General features: G+C 38.4%; 1 long non-coding RNA gene across 2 annotated transcripts in view; it reads right to left on the bottom strand.

Annotated features, from left to right (window-relative positions):
* LOC143661495 (uncharacterized) overlaps positions 1-23,520 on the bottom strand; it is a 42,043-nt gene extending 18,523 nt beyond the window's left edge. Inside the window, exons 1-3 of one of the 2 annotated variants that reach the window (XR_013164640.1) lie at positions 21,407-23,520; positions 21,219-21,299; positions 14,292-14,363 (exon numbers count right to left, since the gene is read on the bottom strand). This is a non-coding gene — a long non-coding RNA (uncharacterized LOC143661495). The remainder of the gene's footprint in view (positions 1-14,291; positions 14,364-21,218; positions 21,300-21,406) is intronic. The other variant, XR_013164644.1, reaches the window with a different exon arrangement.
* Positions 23,521-24,036: the final 516 nt, after the last annotated feature.

Here is a 24,036-nt window from a genome sequence, read left to right as displayed (position 1 = left end):
ATTTGCTCTACTTTCAAGTTTCTGGAACAGTTTCATTGAGGAATATCCTGAGTTGAATGCATGCCATTTATAAGAGTGGCCATCACAATTATTTATCTGTGTGAGTCATGAGTTCCATCATACGGCTACAGTGATAACTCCTAACCCTTGATTTCTTTAGTGTTGATTAAAACCAGCCCTATTATTCTCATGGGTTGGTTTTTAAATAGTTAATTTTTAAATTCAACATTAAAAACACATTTATAGAATTAAAACAATTGTAAATACCTTATATTTTAGAATTCATGCAGAATTTCAGTTCTAGAAAAAGATTTTTGATAAAAAAATTAATCCACTGTCACTCAAAATATAACAGACTGGCAAACAAGGAAAAAAACTCAGAATAACCTCAGAATTTTTTGCAGTGATGTTCACTGCCTACAAAGTTCTGAGAGAAACAGAGCGCAAGATTTTATAGTTAATCAAGTTGTCATACACTGAAACATTAAAGAGAGACAGAACTGTTTTTCATATAGTAGCCACATGTGGCTATTTCAATTTGAATTAATTAAAATTAAATAACATTTAAAATTCAGTTCCCTAGCCACACTAGCCACATTTCAAGTGCTCAAAAACTACATGTGTTGGTTGCTATAGTATTGGATAGCAAGGATATGGAACATTTCCATCTCACAGAATATTCTATTGAACAGCACTGAACTAAAGTATGAAAGAGCTCAGGTATGTAAAATTCAAGAGCCATTATCCAGTTAACCAAGATATGAATCAAAAGAAAGAACTCAGAACTATGAAAACTATGATTACAGACAAAACACAAATATAACTTGATGATATTAAAATAATAATATGATAATACAAGGATAAAAATGGTGTGGAGGAGATAAGTGAAAATCTGATTTTCTCATCCTTAAAGACTGAGTCAAAGTTGAAACATATGGTTTTTAAAAAGACTCCAGTCTTTTATAGTCTATGCAAACTGCTTTGATGTGAAACTTTAGAGGGATTCTTTAGGAAGCCCCCATGTTTATGTTAAGGAGAAATCTATCTAAAGCTCAGTAATTACCTCATTTTCATTTACCAACCTTTCTCTCTGAAAACACAATAAAGGTATATCCAGAATGATAGATAATAGATGTTAATGATAGTTATTTTGGGATGTGGAATTTTGTGTTATATTTTAGTATTTACTTCTTGTAGTTTTGAATTTTGGTTTACATTTTTATAATGAGCACTTATTTTTTTAAAAGCAACAAAATTACACTTTGAAAACAGATACCTTGATAAAAAATTACGAAGAGGATGGAAAAATATCCAAAACAAGGTACATTAATAATTAAGAATACAAAAATGGAATCATTTGTATGGTAATAAGAAAATATGTATGCATCTGGACAGGGATTAGAAGGCAACATTTAAAAAATGAAAAGTAGTTGTATTAAATTTCTCCTTGAAACTCTTGGTATATTTTCAGCAATACAAGTGCATCTGTTCTGAATTATTTTAGCAGGAGCTGAGATTGACTGCAATCAATCATTCATACTCTGACTAACTTGAGAATTACTATAATCACCTTGGCTTTCCATTATAGGTAGAGTCACCTAAGCATTTAAAAGGGCTAGTTCAATTTGGAGTGGCGAGCAATGTTTTTGAGTTTGGGGGTTAGACAGACAGATCCTGGAGATCTGAAATCTATTCCCTTTTAGAATACTCATAATGAATATTAAAATTACACAGAAGTCTGAGTAAAAAAAAATCACTTCATTCAATTCCACATTGACAACAGAATCCTTTTCTTTGTCTCTTTCTTTCTTCTTCTTCATAAAGATTACATCATAAAAGACTCTTAACCATCACCTCCAAAGAACCTCTTTTGTTGCTCAGATGTGACCTCTCTCTAACCCCAACTCTGCAAATGAAACCACTGTCCTCCCCGCTATGTGGGACATGAAATTCAGGAATGAAAGTCTCCCTGGCAGCATTGGAGATGACTCCCAGGAATGAGCCAGGCTCTCACACTGTGGGCTCAACAATGCCATCCTGAGCAAAAGGTGGAAAGAAGTGTAACAAATAAGGTTTCAGTGGCTGAGAGAGTTCAAATAGAGTTGAGAGGATACTCTGGAGATCACTCTTACACAAGCTTCAGCTAGACATTCCTATCTATCATAACATGCCAAACCCCAACCAAAACCATTCCCGCCAATCCAAAGAATACTGTCCTAGTTTGCTAGCTGCTGGAATGTGATATACCAGAAACAGAAGAGCTTTTAAAGGGGGAATTTATTAAGTTGCAAGTTTACAGTCCTAAGACCATAAAAATGTCCCAATTAAAGCAAATCTATAAAAATGTCCAAATTAAGGCACCAACAAACAAGAGGTTAACTTTATTCAAGAAAGGCCAATGAAGTCACTTGTTATATTCCATTCAATTTCACATTGACAACATTGTCTCTTTCTTTCTTTCAACTGGAAAGGCACAAGGTGAACATGGTGAGTCTGCTAGCTTTCTCTCCAGGTTTCTTTTTTTTTTTTTTTTTTTTAAAGGAAAGACAGAGAGAAGGAAGGAAGGATAGAAGGAAGAAAGGGAAACATCTTTAAACATTTTCTTGTTTTTTTTATTGTATTCTGTTTCTCCGTTTTTGTTACATGGGCTGGGGCCGGGAATCGAACCGAGGTCCTCCGGCATAGCAGGCAAGCACTTTGCCCGCTGAGCCACCGCGGCCCGCCTCTCCAGGTTTCTTGTTTCATGGAGCTACCCCAGGAGCATTTTCTTTTTTCATCTCCAAAGGTCTCTGACTGCGTGGGCTCTCATGGTTCTTGTGGCTCTCTGGTCTCTCCAAAATGTTTCCTCTTTTAAAGGATTCCAGTAAACTAATCAAGATCCACCTGGAATGGGTGAAGTTACATCTCGCTCTAAACAAAGGTTAATACCCACAATTGGGCGAGTCACATCTCTGTGGAGGTAATCTAATCAAGTTTCCAACCTATAGAGGTGAATAGGGATTAAAACAAATGGCTGCCTCCACAAAATGGATCAGGATTAAAACTTGGCTTTTCTAAGGTATATAATCCTTTCAAACCAACACAAATACCTACAGCATTATATAAGATTCTACAAAGGTTCAATACACTAAGGTAAGTTTCCAGATGGATCCTGGGACCAGATAAGTCCTGAAATGCAGAGGGGCCAGCCTTACCAGAACAGCATCTAGTTCCATCCCCCTATCCCAAATTATTGAAAGCCCCTTCCAACACGAAAAAGTTAGAATGGGCAGAGGCCAAATACCCATAAAATGTGGGAAAAAGATTAAAGGTGTTGGTGGAGTTATACAGAGAAGGTAGGGTTTAACAAATGAGTATGAATGCTGAATCATCATATTGATATTTCTTTTAGTTTCCAGTACCTTAGAGCAGCTAGAAGTAAAAACCTAAAACTGTGGAATTGTAACCCATACCAAACTCTGAAATCTGTTCTACAACTAATTGTTGTGATGTATTTTGAAATTTATTGCTTTTTGTGTGTATGTTATTTTTCACAAAAAAGAAAAAAAGAGGAGGAGTATAACAGAAAAGATAGGATTTAGCAAGTGAGTATGACTGCTCAGCCATTATATTGATATTTCTGTTGGTCTCCAGTGTGTTGTAGCTGCCAGAAGAAAAAATGAAAAATCGTGGACCTGTAACCCATACCAAACTTTAAAATCTGCTTTATAACTACTTGTTAAAATGTACTTGGAAATTTATTGCTTTTTGTATATGTGTTGTATTTCACAATTAAAGAAGCATTAAGAAAAGAAGAAAAAGACTGTTACCCACATTCCCTCAGCTCTCCTAGAGCTCACCTGTGGATAATTCCCTTAAGCCAATGGGAAAATGATAACCCCTGGTGTAACCCAGGAGAGACCGGAGTTGAAAAGCTACCCCAGGTCTATCACCCCTCAGCAGGACAATTCTGATTATGTTCTATGCAAACCTCAAAGGGTCTCCAATAGGATTGAACCAAACAAAAACTGAATAAGGCTAAAGACTGCTTGTCTGTTCTCTCTGACTAGAACAATGCTATTGATGCTTAGGAAGCTAAAGATTCAACATAACTATGGTAGGAAAAAAAGTTATTTCATGCTACATCAGAAAAATATTTCTTATGCCAATCTCTATCCAGATATGACCCTTAACCCTTGCCATTCTAACCTCTTCACTTTTTTTTTTTTTTTTGCATAGGCAGGCATCAGGAAGCAAACCCAGGTATCTGGCATGGCAGGCAAGAGCTCTGCCACTGAGCCACCGTTGTGGCCCTCTTAACTCTTTAAAAAACTACCTCTCTCCTAACTAAGAATAACTAGCATGAAAACATGAGCAAATCAGATAGAATTCTAAGAAAACGTAATTCTATTCAGATCTTCGAAAATTTTCAATGAACTTAAATTCTCACAAGTCTCTGGACTTTTAGAGCCCTGGAATACAGTGCTAGTCCCAGTAACCAGGTGTGTAGTCCAACTGAGGCTCGTCTATTACATACAGCACCTTCTCCAGAAAACCTCCAATTATATGTGATGCCTCCCTTCTTTAAATATCAAAAACTCTTTGTGCCAATGTTAACTTTATGCCCCTTTACTTAAATGTCAGCCAGTGGAGGTCAGAAACTATGGCAAATGCCGCTGCATGCTCCATCATATCTCTCAGATAAGAAGTAGCTAGTAAGTATTGGTTGAAATGCTAAATCATGGCAATACCAGAAGCTGGATAAGAAGCTAAGACAAATGGTTTTAAAATCTTTCCTCAGGCCCTTTCCTATTAATCCAGAGACAGGGATCACTGAAATTTTATGTGACTGTTTGCTCTTGCAATTAGTGTAGTCCTAAGAAAAATTTCTGAAATATACCAATTTTTTCCTCCTTTCTGCATCTTCTCTAGCCAGGTCCTCAATGCTCCCAAACTATTGTATGTCCTTAAGACACAGTAGGCTTCTTCCAATACGAAACAGTCCTTTATGCTTCTAATATTTTGCTATTTCCCTATCTGTCCTGTGTTCCTTTCTTTTAGCATCCTGCTATTAGAGACCATGCCTCTTTTACCAAAAACGTGTGGGAGATCAACATGTTAGCCAAGTTAAGTATGATTCTTCACTGGGATATCCCTATATAAACTATTTAAATCATGCCTCTCATAAAGGTTCTTGAGCTACACAATCACGCTGATTTGGACAAACGGATCTGTCCATGTAACTTAAAATCACACTAATTCAGATATGACCACGTCCAGCTGTATAGGTTGTACACCGCAGAACTCTTTGGTGCCGTTCACATGGACTTCAAACTGAATACTGCCCTCTGAGGTGTGCAGTGTTAAGACCTGCACAGCCATGCACAGCAGCCCTTCACCAAATAAGCAGGTGCTCAGTGTTCCTGTGTTACGCTCTGTCCACACTTGTCCTACTCCTTTCCCTAACTTCCAGCTCACTTCAATTCAATTAGAGATAAATAAATACTAAATATTTGGCCAATTTTGGTTGTTTTCTAAAGGAAAGTAAAGCTAGAGAACCCCAAATTTGATCTTACATAGACCAGAAAAGTGCCTAATTTTCCTACCTCAGGTTTTAGTGGTATTGATGTGGCTGAAAGATGTGTTTTCTGAAGTTTCCTTCAAATAAAATTTTGGTTTTTATTTCTTTTAGGCAAAAAAATCTCTCATTTTTCTTGAAGTGTATGATCTCCCAATAAATTTTTATCTCAGATTTTGTCAAGGCCTGGACGTTAATATCTTTCATCAGTATTTTCTAGAGTAGTTACAACTGTATCATTTGAAATCCTGTTAGTAGAGGATGTCAGCAGTGCACTTGGCCTTTAAGAAGAACTTAATATTCAGCCTGATGAATTTCAATTTAGGAGCTGAAGCCTGATTCCCCACTCACACAGGGTCTCTGAGGCTGAAAAACCTCTCACTGCTGCAGCTGTGACCAAACTGTGTTTAAGCAGGCAAAAACTTCAACTAGAAATTTGCCTTCTCCTATTTCTCTCCCACCTAGATTTAATCCTCTACAGTCTATTCGTGTTACAAATGAAAGTTTTAAATTCCGAGCACTGAAAGGTATTTGGACTCTAGCATACTCTTTTCCAATGTATTTCAACCAAGGAATTCCATTTAATTCCAACCCAGTGAAATAAAAAACTACATTGATTAAAACTCTTGAGATTCCGATCAACTTTTAAAGAGGCACTGAATCTTTTTAACATCTGCTTCCTTACCAGCAAAGGTAATACATCTTTGAATAATTTGTAATGTGTTATAGCTGCCACACAGTTATTGAGAGCTCTCCTTCAGTAAATAGGGGCTGCAGGTTTCATATTTCAGACAGCTGTCACCCATTAAATATTTTAATATTGAGGCAAATTAACTTTCATATCAATAGCAATGAAGAAAAAAATTATCTCTGTAGCCAGAGCAGCCGATGTTGGTGCATAACTTGTTATTTTCTAATTCAGTTGCTTCCATTTGATTTGGAATTAAACTAGACCTCAGAAACCGGAGCTGCTGCATCCTCACACAAAAGCTGTTTCAAATTATGTGCAGCAAGTTTTTAAGCACATTAGCAACTAGAACAAGCTGTCCTCATGCTAACTGGCCTTACTTTGTTCTTGATGGTGGAAAATCTTGCTTTAACTGCCCTCTAATTTGTTGCAGAACGCTACTGCTCCAGCAGCTGCCTTGGCACAGGATTAAACACACAAGAAAACATTATTTTTCCACACAAATTATTAACAGTGCCAAAAGCCACAAAATCCCTTTTTGAAAAAAAAAAATCTTTTCTTCTTCTCATTCCCTTTATTTTCCCTTCCCATAAAACAACCTGCAATGAATTACACTTCAGTGGGGTCTTTGGGGATTATCCCTCCCCCCACCACACTTTTAGTATAAACATAGAGAGAGGGTATTTCATTCTGGTTTTGATAAAACACAAAAGATTCAAAAATGGGGCAAGAGGAAACTTTAAACTGCAAATATAACAAATATGTCAATAAATGAGAAGGACTCCTGAGGTGTGTTTACAGGGACTGTTTGGAAGACTTCTTGCCTAATGCCACATATTCTTGTTCAAAAACTATAGGAGGAAATACATAAAAGTAAATCTCCCTCTGTTCGAATCTTGGTCTGATTACAGCTATTTCTGTGCAGCATTTAAACATCTCACCAAGGGGAAGAATTTGCTTGATTGCTGCTTCAGAAGGGAATTTATTAATGATGTCTGCAAAATAATTGTTGAAAAGACAATTGCCCTGCCCTAATTTTCTTTCTCATTCAGTGGGCTTGCCACAGGTAATTTTTTATTTAATTACATTTGTTAGGGAATACTATGTGGACCTTTAAGGTCAATGTATACCTGTGTCTTGGCTCTGAGGGAAGCTTAAAAGCAATACTTATTATTTTCAAAGAATGGAAAGGAAGGGAGGTGGCAGTTAACCTCTACCTATTATTTCAGGCAAAATCATTTCTGGTCTTGAGCAGTTTTGGTTCTAGTTATCACATGATGTATTCTCAGTAAGACCCCTGCCATCTTCTCACTAACACTTTCATTGGAACAATCTGGTATCTGACTAACAATAATGAAGTCTACCAGGTGACTTCTATGCTATCTGTAAAAGAGATCTGGGCAGAATGGAAGGCAAACACAGGACAGGAGGCTGATGGCTTGGCTCTCCACGAAGTACTACCACACCGCTTACTTCTTACTTGGTACCCAATTCCCATCACTCTCCTGGCAGAAAATTGGTCCTGTAATATTCTTGCGCAAAGTTTTCTTCCTCTCAACCAACAAAACTCTAGCAATGGAATGGTAATGTAGTGGTGGTGGCAAGTATAAGGTTCCACCTCACCATTTTTACTCTTCAAGGTTAAGTAACTAGCATCTGCAAAACAGAGAGATAAGAAACCCAAAATTCTCCATGGGAATTAGCCACCATGAAGGTTTCCTGATCCAGCTTCAAAGCTACCTTCTTGCCTTCACTGACTCCCAGATATGCCTCTCTCTTTAATTGTCTTTTTGCATTCCTACTACTCATTCTCTTGATCACTTATGTTGACTCACAAAAATGGTCGAAAGCAACAATTTACAAAAGGCAAACATTCAAAGCTGTTTTTATTTAAAAATTTCATTAAGGGATTTGCAAACTTCTCCTTTGCTTTCTGCCCCAGCTTCTCTCTGAGCTGCAAGTCAGAACAATCCGCCCAGGGGCATTCACTGAAAATTCATCACACTTCATCAGTTATTAAGCACACCACTCTCAGGGATTCAGGAAATAAGACAGTCAAGAATTCACAGCCACCCATTTGTTCCTAAAATCATATGGTCAAGCAACATATTTGTAATCTGTGGGTGAATCAAAGGCTGCTAAATGTAAATGACACAATTAAAGAGAAAACTCACGAGATGTTTTCTATCAGATGTTTCTATCAGATACATTACAATGCATTTGTAATTTGGGTCCATTTTCTGACTTTCTATCAACGATGTAGATAATCTACAAAAGGCAAAGATTGGTATTTTTCAATTAATAAATGGCTATTTCATTTCTATCCAGGTATATGTATGTTGCTTCTGAATTATCTTCAATATATGTATTCAATGTGAATTCTATTTTTTTGTTGTTTGAATTTATACTCATGGGAGGCAGTGCTTATTATTTGTGTTTTCCTTACTAATTTTTAACTGTGGTGTTTAGTGTCTTAAAAAAGAGAGAGGGCGGGCCGCAGTGGCTCAGCGGGCAAAGTGCTTGCCTGCTATGCCGGAGGACCTCGGTTCGATTCCCGGCCCCAGCCCATGTAACAAAAAAACGGAGAAACAGAATACAATAAAACAAGAAAATGTTTAAAAATGTTTCCCTTTCTTCCTTCTTTCCTTCCTTCTATCCTTCCTTCCTTCTCTCTGTCTTTCCTTTAAAAAAAAAAAAAAAAAAAAAAAAAAAAAAAGAGAGAGTGGAAAATGTCTGGTGCAAAGACATTTACAGTCTTAACTTCCTATGGGCTTCTTTTTCCCCTATCCATGTCTCTTCCTCCATCACACACTTTTTTCACCCTGGTATCTTTGTGCATTCTCCCATCACAACTTGTATACAATAACCATCCTTTTTCCTAGCAGAAGATGGCTAGACACCATGGTACCAGACATTTCTCACCTGCCAGATACTATCTTACTTCATGGTTTTCAGTACCAGGCTACTGATCCATGGTCCTCAGAGTGTGGACCCCAAGCCAGCAGCCTCAGCATCACCTGGGAACTTGTTAGAAATGTAAATTCTTAGGGCCCAACCAGACATGCTGAATCAGAAACTCTGGAGGTGTGGTCCAGCAATCCTTGTTTTAAGAGGCCCTCCAGGTGGTTCTGATGCTCCCTCAGGTTTGAATATCACTGTCCTAACAATACTCTCCATGCCTCACTGGCAGAGATGGTCACTTTCACACACTGTTTTCCATAAGACTACAATGACTTCCGCCAACCTCCGGTTTCTTAGAATTTCTCTCATGGAGGTTTGCCCCTTGGGCTTCTCCTTGCAGAACAGAACTCCATATTACAAAAAGATTCCCTACTTCATGCTCTTCATCAGAATCCCTCCCTATTTCCATAGTACTCTTTTCTGACCACAGGGAGAAATTATTTAGCCCAAAGAAATAAATTTCTAATAGAATTATGATCTCTGCAGCAGGTATATGGGGAGTAGTAAATAACCACTTACATGTTCATTGGGAGATCAGGGATTCTGACAGATTTGAGCCTTCTAACTTTGATGATGAACCACTCAGTTGAATATACTTAATTCTCTGAACATCAGTTTCCTCATTGACAAAATGGGTTCAAAATATCTTCCTTAAGGATTATTAGTTATAGTTTCTTTAAAAACATCTGGCATTGTGCCTTACACAGAACAGATGTTCCTTAAGGAGAAACTCTATCAGTATAATGGAAAGATAGTGATTGGAATCAAGATGATGTAAACTCCAATCCCAGACCCGATGCGACTCTTTCAGCATGGCTTCCTCCTCTAAGTGGATGTTTTGGTTTGTAATGCTGCTGGGATGCAATATACCAAAAATGGATTGGCTTTTATAAAGCCAACTTGCAATTTGTTAAGTTATGAGCTAAATCTAAGGCTGTGAAAATGTTCAAATTAAGGCACCAACAAAAGGATACCTTCACTTAAGAAAGACCAATAGAGTCAGGAGTTTCTCTGTCACATGGGAAGGCACATGGCAATGTCTATTGTCCTTCTTTCTGGGCTTTTGGTCTCAAACAGTTCACTCAGCATCTACAAGCTGAACTTTCTCCAAAATGTTCTCCTCTTAAAAGACTCCAGTAAGCTAATTAAAACCAACCTTGAATGGGCATGATCACCTTTCCATGGGAACAACCTAATCAAGGGGTCCCATCCAAACAATAGGTCTGCCCCCACAAGACTGGATTAGCATTAAAAGAACATGACTCGGGTAGGCCACGGTGGCTCAGCAGGTAGGATACTTCTCTGCCATGCTGGAGACCCAGGTTCATTTCCCAGTGCCTGCCCATGCAAAAAAAAAAAGAATATGACTTTTCTGGGGTATATAACAGGTCAAATCAGCACACTCCACCCTCTCTGAGGCCTGGGGTGGCAAAACTCTTTCTGAACATCGAGGAGAAAGACCCACCCTCTGCCTTCAGGGTAAACTCACCCTCTCCACATACATGGGTGGGCCCATTCTCTCAGCCTGAGATTTCCTGTCTCCAGATCTCAGCTTCCATGGTTTTGCCTTGGAAGTCATTTTTCATTCAGTGTGTCCCTTTTCTGTCATTTTTAGTCCATACTGACAGTGGTTTTGTTTATACAGATCTCACACAAAAAAATTGTCAGTTTTCTATGCAGCACACAGGGATCACAACCATCAGACAATAGGGCTTTCCACAAGTCCTTTCTGGATAACTCCATCTCCAATCCTGTAATGACCGACTGGTTCCATGTTTTGTTAAATCCTCACATGGGGCAATATTCTTTGGGGTCTCATTTTCCAAAAATTCAGAATTTTCCAAATCAACAGTTCTGATTCCTTTGTATCCACGAGTTCAGTTCTCAGTTTATCACTTTCCTGTCACATTTTATTTAAAACTGCAAGAAGAATCCAGGCTGCATTTTCCAAATTTAGTTTGGAAATTTCCTCAGCTAGATATCTAAGCTCATTGCCTTCAAATTCTACTTTCCATCCAACATCAGGACTCAATTTTGCCAAATTCTCTCTGCCACTTTAAAACAAGGATCACCTGTCTTCCAGTTTGCAATGACACATTCATTGTTTCTTAATGGAAGAACCTTTAGTATCCATATTTCTGCCAACACTCTCTTCAAAGCATTCTAGACCTTTCATGTTATGGTCCTCACAATTCTTCCAGAACCTTTACCTTTGGCATTTAAACACTCCTTTCCTACATCTTTTGCATTTTCAAACTGCAGCACCCCACTTCTCTCGTACCAAAATCTGTCTGGGTTTACTAAAGCTGCTGGAATGCAATAAACCAGAATTGGGTTGACTCATATAAAGGGGATTTATTAAGTTACAAGTTACAAATCTAAGGCTGTGAAAATGGCCAAATTAAAGCACCAAAAAGAGAATATCTTTACTCAAGAAAGGCCAACTGAGCCTGGGGTTTCTCTGTCACATGGGAAGATACATGGCGATGTCTGCTGTCCTGCTCTCTGGGCTTCTGGTTTCAAATGGCTCTCTTAGCATCTCCAAGCATCTATGTCCTGGTTTCATCTCTTAGTTTAGCATCTCCAAACATCTATCACATGGTCCCATCTTTCTGTACTCAGTGTTGGTTCTCCAAGAATCTCTGGCTCTGAGCTCTCTGTGTCCATTATTTTAAGGACTCCAGTAAACTAATTAAGACCTACCTTTAGTAGGCAGGGTCACATCACCATCTATCAAAAGGACCCACCCACAATTCAGTGGGTTGAATCTCCATGGAAACAACCTAATCAAAAGGGCCCATCCAAACAATAGGTTTGCTCCCCCAAGACTAGGATTGAAAGAACATGGCTTTTCTGGGGTACCTAAAAGTTTCAAACCTTCACACCAAGCTTCCTTACCTATTGGTTGAATAACTAGTTCTAGTTTTTCAAAGTTGCTGTGAGTTTTAAATAATGAATGTGGGCAAAAATTTATAGTGATTGGCTTAATTAGGCCCCCCTGTCATGGTCAGGTTCATGTATCAACTTGGTCAGGTGGTGGTACCCATTTGTCTGGCTGGACAAGTGCTGACCTGTCTGTTGCTATGAGGACATTTCATAGAATTAAATCATGATCACATCGGCTGCATCCACAACTGATTCCATTTGTAATCAGCTAAAGGTAGTGTCTTCTGCAATGAGTGATGTTTAATCAAATCAATGGAAGGCTTTTTAAGGAGGATTCAGAAGAGACAGTCTCTCTTCCTGTTTTGGCCAGTGAGCCTCTCTTGTGGAGTTTGTCCAGACCCTCCATCAGAGTCATCAGCTTCACACAGCCTGCCCTATGGATTTTGGACTACATTCCCATGCCTGCATGAAACACTTTCATATATTTTATATTTATGGATAGTTCATGATGATTCTGTTTCTCTGGAGAACCCTAACAAATATACCCCCATACTGGTGAGTTTTGTTATAGTACTACTATTAATTATTGTTGTTATTAATTGGTGGCTATTTCTTGATGGGGGTAATCTGTCAAAAACTAGAGGTGATGGATAGGTAGACAGTTGTAAAACTTTCTTTATTCTGTTAGGTTTATGATTTAGAGAGAAATTTTTGTTGTCCGTATAATTAAGGAGTGCACATGAGTTTTACTACTTTTTCTTCAAAACTCCTACTTTGCCACAGCCTTCTCAAGGAGTTTCCTCTTTTCCTTCATGATACACAGAAGACCTGAAGATCAAGGAAGGTAAGTCAATTGATTATCTTTGCACTCAAAAGCCTTGGGAAAACAGACTAGGTTCCCCCTTTAGCCTTTCTTCCTTTTAGAAAAAAACCTTTGTGAAAAAGAGGAAAGAATCAATGAACACCACCCATAGCCCCCACCTCATCTCCAACTCACTCAAGCCAAATGCACAAAAGAGTTTAATTCAATAAGTATTTATTGAGTACATACTGTGTGCTGGGCTCTGTCCTAGAAAGTGACTCATATTGGTACAGGTATAGGTGCAAACCTGAATTCTCCTACCTCTCAGTCATCTTTTCTCACACCCAGAATATGCTTGAGTTTGTCATCTGATACTGCCAGGGCTTTGCTCATCTGCCTCAGGCCATGAGCATCCTTATGAATGGGTTTGTTTTATTGTACTTGTAGTAGCCAGGTGACTAAGCCAGTGCCATCCATCTGAGAATTTGCTTAGTTTACTTGCCCATAAAGGTCCTATATTTCTAAGAGAAAACATTTTACTCCTAGCTCCCCCTAGGGATTATTTTTCTCCTAGGGCTCAGAGACTTTCCAGCTCTGAATTTGTATTTTTTTTTTTTTATTTTTATTTTACCAGGCTCCAATCTCTAACTACAACAATTCTTTTGTCATATCCTCATTCATCAGTGTACAGGCATTTGCTATTAACTCACTCAAGTTAGTCTTGGATATATATATATATATATATATATATATATATATATATGACACAAAAGGGAGATTTGGCATCTGTAGTAAAATGGAGAAGGCAAGCAAATTCCAATTAAAAAAGAGGAGTCTGAACTGGCTGCCAAGTTTTCAGACTCTGCAGCCCTTCCAGAACAAAATGAAGGCTTCTTCGATTTGGCAGCCTTAGGACATGGCACAGTACCTGTACTTAGTAGGTGCTTGAATCAATGAATGAGTGAAAGATCAAAGACAGGAGTGAATAAACAAAAGTGGAAAACTGAAACAGTCACTTCAGATTCTATCCTCATGATATGGAGGTGATGGACCTGACTCATTGAAGCTTTCTTGATTCCCAAAACTTTTGTCTCTGAGACCTTTCCAAATTATAATAACCCCCAAATTATTCTGTCTAAAGTACTCCATTTTTATTAGGACTTCATCATACGTAAGTACACAGGCAATCAATGAATAGGTACCATATATTATTATGTCTTCCCTTAAAGCAACTCAAAGTGCTGTATAATATATTTTAAAATTGTAATATCAACTCCTCTAATGTAGTAATAAACCACACGAAATGAGAAAAGAGAAAATAAATGGAACTTAGAAGCCCACAGGTGCAGAAAAGTAGGGGAGGAGAATATACAAGCAGCTCAGAGTCATGGACTTACTTTATGGATAAAATTGTTTCAGTCCAAGCTGCCTCCAGTCATCGTAGTTGCAACTGTCACTCTTCTCTGAAACTGTGTATGAAGGAAAATAGTGAGCACAAGGTTTGAGTAAGAGGATAAAAGAGGTGTGAGTATTTCAGGCCTATCAAATTCCTTCTTGCCCTGCTGCAGTACTGGTCCTTCTGGCGGCAATCCAGGAGAGAGGAATTATTTTCTTTGCCAAAGGGCCCTATCATTTCAGGGTCTGTGGATGATAGCTCCTGCTTTCAGGGCCTTATTCCAAGCCTACATGGACAGGCCAAACTACTCACAAACGCTGCCACAACCCAATATTCTCATGGGCCCATGCTACCCCTCAGCTGTACTACAACTTTTCCTTCTTGGCCCAGTCTTCTCTGCCTGCTTGTCACCTCCTCATTCAGTAAACCAGTGTCTCCAGTACTTGAACCATTGCTTTTCTCCCTGGTTTACTACACATTTCTATGTTGATGGGACTGAGCTCTCAGCAACTTGTCAGTGGTCTGTCTTCAGGACTGTGTTAGCTTCCTGTGGTTGCTATAAAAAACTACCACAAACTTGATGGCTTAAAACAACAGAAATTCATTAGTTCTGGAAGCCAGAAGTTGAAAATCAGTATCGCTGGGCTGAAAGAGGTCAACAGGACCATGCTCTCTCAGGAGACTCTAGGGGAGGATCCATTTCTTGCCTCTTCCAGCTTTCTGGTGGCTGCCAGCATTCCTCGGTTTGTGGCCACAACACTCCAATCTCTGCCCAAATGGTCACATTAGGTCCTTCTCTTATGTCTGTAAAAGTTCCCTTTGCCTCTCTCTCTTATTAGGACACTTGTAGTTGCATTTAGGGCCCACCCGGATAATCCAGGATAATTTCCTTACCTCAAGATCCTTAATCATATCTACAAAGACGCTTTAACCAAATAAGGTAACATTTAGAGCTTCCAGGGATTAGGATGTGGATATCTTTTTGGGGGGGGGGGGGAGGGTCATTTTTACTACACCAGAACCTTCTCACATAATCTGGTCCTATGGGCAACACAAATTCAAACCAAGAACATTGGTCCCGGGATAGAAAAAGTGTTGGTCCATCTGGATACCTGTAACTAAATCCCACAATTATCTTGGCTGGGAAACCATCTTACCGTAAAAAGTTTCCCAAATTTAAAGGCCAGTTTTGTTTAATGCCTGCTGCTGCTTTGTCTGATATTTCACAGGTGCTCAGATAAAACAGCAGTCTGTCTTCTCTTCCTCACTGCAGTAGACCATTATACTTTTCCCATTCCCCTTTTCCTCTCTGGCATCCAAAAAGGGACTAGTGAGACATCTAGTTCATCTAATGGCTCATTCCTAAATCTGGCACCGTTACTCTTTCTGAAGTCCATATTTATAACTCAGAGCAAATCTGTTGTAAATACCTGCCACCTATTTCCCCCTCCAAAGATTTAGAAAGGGCACATGTCAGGCCCAGCAGGAGTCACATTTCTCTTAAGAAAGTAAGTTCCTCTCAGCTTTTCTAGAGAAAAAGACTGAGCTAACTTCTCCACTTCCATCCTGAGAAAGCCTTCTTGGGGAGACCTTACTGTGCTCATGTTTGTTCAGGTGGCTTAATATTCACCACAAGACATTCTTTCCCAAACAGCCTCAAAAAACAACCTCTCGCTTCTGTAAAATATGTGGATTGAGTTTCTTTGAATGAAAAAACATAGCATATTCAACCCACTTAGAAGAATTTTTAAACCTTCCACTGTGGGTAAAGTGTTACTCAAACCTGCCAAAGAATACCACCCAAGCGTAACCTAGAGAGTGGTCTCCCTGTTGAATTCAAATATGATTCTGGCTCTTTTTTGAGTGGATTTACATTTCTCTCGACAGAGAGAACATAAGAAGAAGTCTTTTTTTTTTTTTTTTTGCCAAGAAACAAAGAACGTATTCTAACCCCTTTATCAGTTCTCATAAGCAGTTTCCAATTCTCAGGCTATGAGAATTCATGGCTTTGTAAAAATCTGTTGCTTTGGGGAAATGTTATTTTCTGACCAGTATGAAAGTCTCAGTCTCTTTCTGAAATGGGGGTAAATTAAAGTGATAGGTTTTCCTCCTTCTAAGGTTTTGAGGAATAATGAGATATTCATGCTATAGAAATTGATAAACTTGCTCATAATCCAACACAGCCCTACAAAAAAGTCTATTGCCCTTTACAGATGTATTAGGATCCATACTTCAAAGAGTTTGCTAGTGAAGTACTAAAATACCCAAATCCTTTAAGTAGAGCTTTATTTACAGGGAGCATACCTTCCTCTCCCCTCTCCCCTCTCTCCCTCTCCCCCCTCTCCCTCTCAGCAGTGTTTCAGACCAAGACTATGTAGGAGATTGAGCCCAGCAAGGTATAAATGAGGCTGAGCATGGATGTGGTTTATCTGTCTGCTACAAGGCCCCATCATTGAAAGAACAAAGCTTGCCCCCTTGGAACTGAAGAAACAACTTTTCTTTCTGCTGGTTCCACAACTGTTTCTATATCAGGACCATCAAATTGAGTAATCAAAAAGCCCAGAAATGCTTGTTGTAAAGTCATTTGGGAAGCTATTGGGGAAAAAAATCCCGGTTTTCAAGAGCTAATCAGAATGCAAAACTTTTTAGTTTCTTTGCTCCCTTTGGCTCTGACAAGATTGGAGCTCTGGCTTCTTTGCTGATGGCTTTAATTTGAACTCAGCTAAGCCACTTTCAAACATTGTTTTTAGTGTTTTCAAAACAGCACCCACTTTACTTACACTAGAAAAATATGCATTTGTATGTATTTTACTTTTACTTGGGATACTGTACTTAGAAAAGAGGAAAGAGATCATGTGAAGTTCAGGGAAAGTTTGCTAATTTTCTTTGTTTCTAAATCTCCTGATACTCAACAATTTGCTATTTGTTCTCTACCAGTACTGACTTCTTTGCAATGTTCTGCACACATCATACTATATCTTCCTTTGAATTTCAACTCCACTCCTCAACTCTCTCTCTTTAATAAAAAAAAGTCATAATTTTTGATACTACATCTTCCAAGAACTTCCATAATTCTAGCCCCCACCCCACCCCCACACACGCACATTAACACACAGGCTGGATTAGATGCCTCTCACCTGTGCTATAATAGAAATCTCTGCCTCCCTCTAGCCCAACACTTACTGCATGTTGTAATTACCTGTTGGCTTGTTTGGCACCCCCATTAAAGAGCATTATATTCCCAGTGCCTGGCCAAGAGTAGACAATGCTCAATAAATAGACCTTAAATTGCAACATATTTAAAATATTTTTTCCTTACCATTCTTAAGGATTTAAGGACCCTAAAACCTTCAAGATGACTTATCTTCATCAGCAGCATGGCTCTGTAGTCCAGTTTTTGTGAAAGAATCTCTCTTGCTCCAGACTTAGGTCAGACCCAGGGAAAAAAAATATTTCATCTCTAATTATACATAGGCCTATTCCTATAGCTAAGATGACCTGAGTGTTGGTTTCTACACACAGTGCTTTTGGCACTTCTGAAAGAAACATTGTTCTTAAAGCGATTGAAGGGATTTAGGATTTCACTAAACCTTGATGCAGGCTGCCTCAGCTGCCACCAGAGTCCAGTCCCCAGAATAAAGAAAGACTAAAAGAAAATTAACCCTCATAATTGCTTCCCAAACAGAATTTGTTGTCCACCTGGGATTATACACAGGATGAGCAAGTTTCCCATAACCTTAACCACTGGTCCTGAACTCCATCCTGGGCTGAGGAGCACAAGTCAAGAATCCAAATCCCTTTTCTGCTAAGGGCTAATCCTTTTCAATGAGATGTTTCACGGACCTATTAATGTAGAGTTAAAGAAAGAAAAGAAGAAGAAACAATCACAACCTCAAGGAATTGCAAGTCACATGATTGAAGAGAGAACTCGAGATTTTCATGCTTAAGTGTTCATAACTGAAAGTCCTGCTGGGTAAAGAATGTGTGCGCATTGCTTACACCAAGGGCCATCTTAAAAATGGAAGATCATCTGGCTTTATATTTAATAAAATGATCTTTCAGGGTACTAAAGCTAAGACATGGAAAGGTATCATTGAGCTTTACAAGTCTACAATGGCCTGATTTTAAATCAAATGAAAAATTTCATTTCAGGTTAAATTAATAAAAAAAAAAAAATCTGCACACAGGCCACAAAAAAGTACCACAACTGAGAAGTTGAGGTCCAGAAAGAACATTGAAAAGTCATTTATATCTGCCTCTAGCCTCCACTCCAATTCCCTTTAGCCTCCTCCAGGGATGCCTGTATATACCAGTGACTTGCAGGCATGTGCCACGGACCCTGTGGGTGGCAGAGCTCAGGATTATTAAAAGATTTCCAAGGATCCACATAAACAATAAATGTTAGCTGGGGCCAACAAAACAATGTCTCACACAAACACAAAATAACATTTCCCAAGTTGGGTTACGTACTGTTGTGATTTATGATATATAAACTAATTTCAAAGTATGACAGATATACAGCTTTTCTTCCTCAGGTAGTTTCTCAATCTACTTCACTCAGGGTTGGGGGGAGGGGACAAGGATATGTAAATATTTTTTAAAGCAAACTTTTTACAAAAGATTAACATCCATACATGTGAATGTATTGACATTAAAAAAAAACACGAGGAAACATTATTCTACACATTTTCACTAACAACCCAGAAACCATTGGCACATTCTGCATATTCAGTTTGATTCCAGTGCTTCTTTATCCTCACAATAGGAAGGACGTCAGAAAGTCTAATCTAAATCCCTCTTTCGTCAATTTTAACTGAGTATAATTTCTTATTCCTTTCCGAAATTATAAGATGATTACCACAGCTCTTCATACAGCCAACAACTATTAAGTTATCCTCTAATCAAGACACCACTCATAAGGCTAAATACCTCATATCTCCTCATATTAAGTTACATCTCAACACTTTGACTGCTATTCTCTAGAACAGCTTTGTCCAGTAGAATATTCCGCAATGACGGAAATGTTCTTTATCAGTGCTATTCAGTATGGTAGCCTCTAGCCACATGTGAATATTAAGCACATAAAATATGGCCAGTGAGACTGAATTTTTTATTTTATGTTACTTTAATTAATTTAAATGTAAATTTAAATTTAAATAGACACACATGGCCAGTGGTTACCATATTGAACAATGTAGCTCTGGACATGATCCATTTCCCAATCATCATATTTAATTACAGTATCCTCCAAATGCAGAAAATAGCCCAATAAAGACCTAACTGATTCCAAAGCTATATTACCTGATTTAACACATAGCACCATGTTGCCAAATGAGGCCAATGACATGGATTTGATTTCTATGAGGGTATATCAGCTTTATAGACAAGAAATAAAAATATAAGCATCACCTCAGCCTAGTATAAAAAGGTCTGAATAAAATAAAACAGCTCAGGAGAGCTATTTACATTCTTGGAAAACAACATATCAAAAGGCTTCAGAAGTTTGCTTTTGTAGGCAAAGACCTTTTTATTCCATTAATTGTACCTTAAATTGGCTTGATTTGGTAACTATCAGCTTTACTATACAATATCAGTATGTGATCTTTGAGACATAGCTCCCTTTTATATACATTTACATAAAACTAACAAAGAATTTCTTATCTTCAAATAAGACCCCCTTTTCCACCTTAAGTAAATTGATTTGAATGAATTCTCCAAGTTGCCCAAAGACTGACTACCACAGAGTTTCATTCACCTCATAAATGCTCTTATATTGACACTAAATTGTTAAAATCTCATTGCCAACTAGGTATGAACCCCACTTAAAGGTAATCTAATTTGAAACTGTGTTTTTCCAGGAAAGCAGACATGGGACCAAATTTGTCCTTTGATTTGTATTAACAGAATTTACTAAGCATTGTTCCAGGTGCTAGAAGAACTTTACAGTGTGATGTAAGACCCATTTCCCAATCTAAAATAGCTTAAACATACAACATTTTACACTAATAAAAAGGGAGATATGGGGCTCTCTTTTATTTAACTTTTTCATTGTCCAGTTAAGCTATTCCATCAATTTACACTGATGCATCCTTTGAAATTCCTGGACTGGCAAGCTGAGTCTATAACATCTGAACTTCTTAGTACTTCTGGTTTCCTAAAATTCTATGCTTAAATCCTCCTATGACATAACTGGTAAATTATTTCCAGCCTCACCTAAAGGCATTATTATTCTCCAATATTAAATAAACTTTATCTTAAAGCACTTAACAGTAGCCATATTTATTAGCTTTCTGGAAGAAACAGAACCTTAAGGCGTGAAGTTCAAACTTCCATTGTTATTCTCTAAATTTCATTCTTACCTTTTTTTGGTGTCAATAAAATAGTGGAAATGTCATTAAAACTTTATTGCATTGCATAATAATTCTAAATTGTTCTATTTTTAGTCAAATTTTTTAGTCTAATAATAACTAACATTTGTCTAGCACTTTAATTGGCAAGATCTCAATTGGTCTTCATATAGTCCCAAATGTTCTCACTGCCATTTTGTACATTTCAAAAATTACACCTTAGAAGTGAAGTTGCTACCCCAAGGGGACACATGTAAATTATCATTTAGAGCAATGCTTCCCATATTGTGTCCAGTGATCTCAGTGTATCATAAAACAGGAAACATCTCCATATACTCTTCTTGAAAACTCAAAAAGCACCAAGGCTCAGAGAAATCCTGCACTAAGGAAATCTGTTTAATTTTTTTAATGCAGCATTTTTCAAACTTTAGTCACAGGCTTATATTTTTAAATTTGTTTTTTTGTTTTGTTTTGTTTTGTTTTTACTAAATACCCTTTGAAAAATATTCAGTTAGAAAAATGTCCTTAAAGTATCAAAGATAAGAGAAAATTAGGCAACTGAGTAAAACTTCTCAACTTACTATTTGGGGACAGAACTCCACAAGTAGCTCCACTGTCAGGTTCTTCTTTCAAAATATACTCAATTATTGTACCTTTTCTATCTGTGAATAAAGCACAAACTGTGATTCAACTAATGCTCAGCAAAGAAACATTACAAATGCTGGTTTATTTCTAAGCATGAAATTATAATTATGAAAGCAGTGCCTACCATCTTGACTACTAGTCTGACAGAGCCTCTCTGCACAAGGCTGCATTCCCACGCACCCAGATGTAATGTCTGCAGCTTACAGCTTGAATCTTTCTCGTGTTCTTGGGGGGTCTCTCACATGGAGTGCCTCTGCTTCAAACAGAACCAACAGAAAGTTCCTCACTTCCCTAGGCAATCATAGAGTACTTCCCATATCTTTTCGTTTACTTCTTAAATCAGTCCAGTTACTGTGGCTGTCATAAGAGATAGCAAACTCAGACCAGCAAAAGCCCTTGAATGATCTCAAGCCATGTGACTTCCTAAGCCAGCAATCTGAAAAATGAAAAGATGTGGGGGGGAGGCAGAGGTCACTGAATGGTATATCCTGTCAAAAGAGGCTGTTTAAGAAAAGCTAGGCACAGGGCAGCTGGGATAGCCTGGAAGCTGGCCCAGAATGCTTGTACTGAGTACAGGCATATCTTAAAGGGAGTGGCCATGACCACCAATGAGAGAACTACTCCAGCCTGGCCTTCACCACTTCATCTCAACTTCAATTTTCCTTCCTTCCTGAAGAGAAACCTATCATGGTAGAACACCTCTTAATACGAGAAGCAGTTCACCAGCCTTGTCCTCTGTAGTCAGCTAGTGAATGCTTAAGACTTGCTTTCAGTTTGTGGCTTCAGCACTTTAACTTGGTTGGGCCTGCTTTGCCCTTCTGCTCTTTCTGCTCTCTCTTCCTGACAGACCCATCTAGTCCTGAGTCTGTTTTTCCCAGCTTTTGGAAACCTTATTAAGTATTTGAGGCCTAGTTCACTCCCTAGTCAAAATTAGTCCTTCCCTCCTCTGTCTCCCTCTCCTGTCTTCACAAGCATCATTTTTCTCTCTGGAACAGCATTCAGGGTTGGACCAGTGTAATAGTTAGGTTCAAGTGTCAACTTGGCCAGGTGATGGTACCCAGCTGTTCTGATGCCATGGATCTAAATCATCAGCATGTGAAATTCATCTTCGGTAGGCTAAGGGGAGTGTCTTCCTCAATGAGTGATGTTTAATTTAATTAGCTGGAGGCTTAAAAGAGAGAGGTCAGAAGAGAGCTCAGTAGTTCAGACCCAGACATTTGGAAATGCAGAAAGGAATCATCCTGGGGAAAGCCTTTTGTGTGACTTTGTTAAATTACCAGAATGTAATATACCAGAAATGGAATGATTTTTTAAAAAGGAGTTCAATAAGTTACAAGTTTACAGCTCTAAGGCCATAAACATCCAGAGAAACATACCTTGGAATAAGGCAGAGTGATCTGGAAAGGTGCATGGTTGGCATCTGCTGGAACTTGATCCTGGTTCGTTGCTTCCAGCTTCTGATGCCAGTGGTTTCCTCTCTAAGCATCTGTGAGCATTCATTTAGCTGCTCTGGGACAAAAGTCTGGGTTTCATCTCTTAGCTTAGAATTGGCTGAGGCCAGATATTTCTTCTTTTCAGGTTCTGGCTATTTCTGTGAGTCCTTGCTTAGCACCCAGGCTATTTCTGCCTCGATCTCCAAACATTTACATGAGCTCTGTCAGCTCCAAAGCAACTGTTCTGCAAGCATCTGCATCTGATCTTCCAAACATCTGTGTCTGTGTCTGCATCTAATGTTTCTTCAAAATATTTCCCCTTTTAAAGGACTGGATTAACTAAGCAAGACTCACCTTGAATGGGTGGAGTCACATCTCCATCTAGTCAAAAGGTCAAACCACAACTGGGTATCACATTTCCACAGAGATAATCTAATCAAAGTTTCTGCCCTACCATGTTGAATCAGGATTAAAAGAAATGGCTGCCCTCACAAGATCGGATCAGGATTAAAACACGGCTTTTACGTGGTACGTAACAGATTCAAACCAGCACACAGTTTGAACCCAGAAGCCAGGAAGGAAAACCAACAGAAGTCACAGTGCGCCTTCCCATGTGTCAGAGAAAGCCAGAGCAGAGCCAGTTGCCTTTTCTCAAAGAACTGTAAATTTCTGACTAAATAAACTCCCTTTATAAAAGCCAGTCCATTTCTAGTGTATTGCATTCCAGCAGCCACAGCAAACTACAACAGTCAGTTAGGTGGTGGCCCAGGGCAGCAACCTACAAGGGGAGCTTTCACTAGAATAAATCGGCACCATGGTACCTAGATGCAATCCCATAAATAACTGAAAATTATACATACACATTGATCATCGATCTTGTTCACCAAAGCCTATGGTATTCTTGAGCAGAAAAACTAAATACCAGCTGGTAATAATCCTACCAAATAAATAGAACAAATATTTTTTAAATAATAATTTGTAAGGATTTGAAATTATTAGCTTTCCCAGAATCTCCACCTGACATGGAGTAAGCCTGTTTTTGATACAGTCCAACCAGAGTTGTAACCACAGTTACAATATTTGCCTGAGTCATTTTTATATTTATATTGCCCAGAGGTTAACACAGTGCCTTCCACATGGTAGGTATTCAACTGTTGTTTGATTGAATTAACTGGTAGTCTTTCTTACTCCCAACTACAGGCCACATTTATACACAAATTGGAAAAGAAGTTGGACGTTTCCTTATTTAAACAAAGCTATTTAATTATCTTGACTCTTTCAAGAAGATTCGAAGAAGTCAACAAGCAATCTGAGAAAGAAA

Source organism: Tamandua tetradactyla, chromosome 2 (genome assembly GCF_023851605.1).
Source record: "Tamandua tetradactyla isolate mTamTet1 chromosome 2, mTamTet1.pri, whole genome shotgun sequence".
NCBI classification, from domain to species: Eukaryota; Metazoa; Chordata; class Mammalia; order Pilosa; family Myrmecophagidae; genus Tamandua; species Tamandua tetradactyla.
This window is presented reverse-complemented; position numbering and strand designations above follow the sequence as displayed.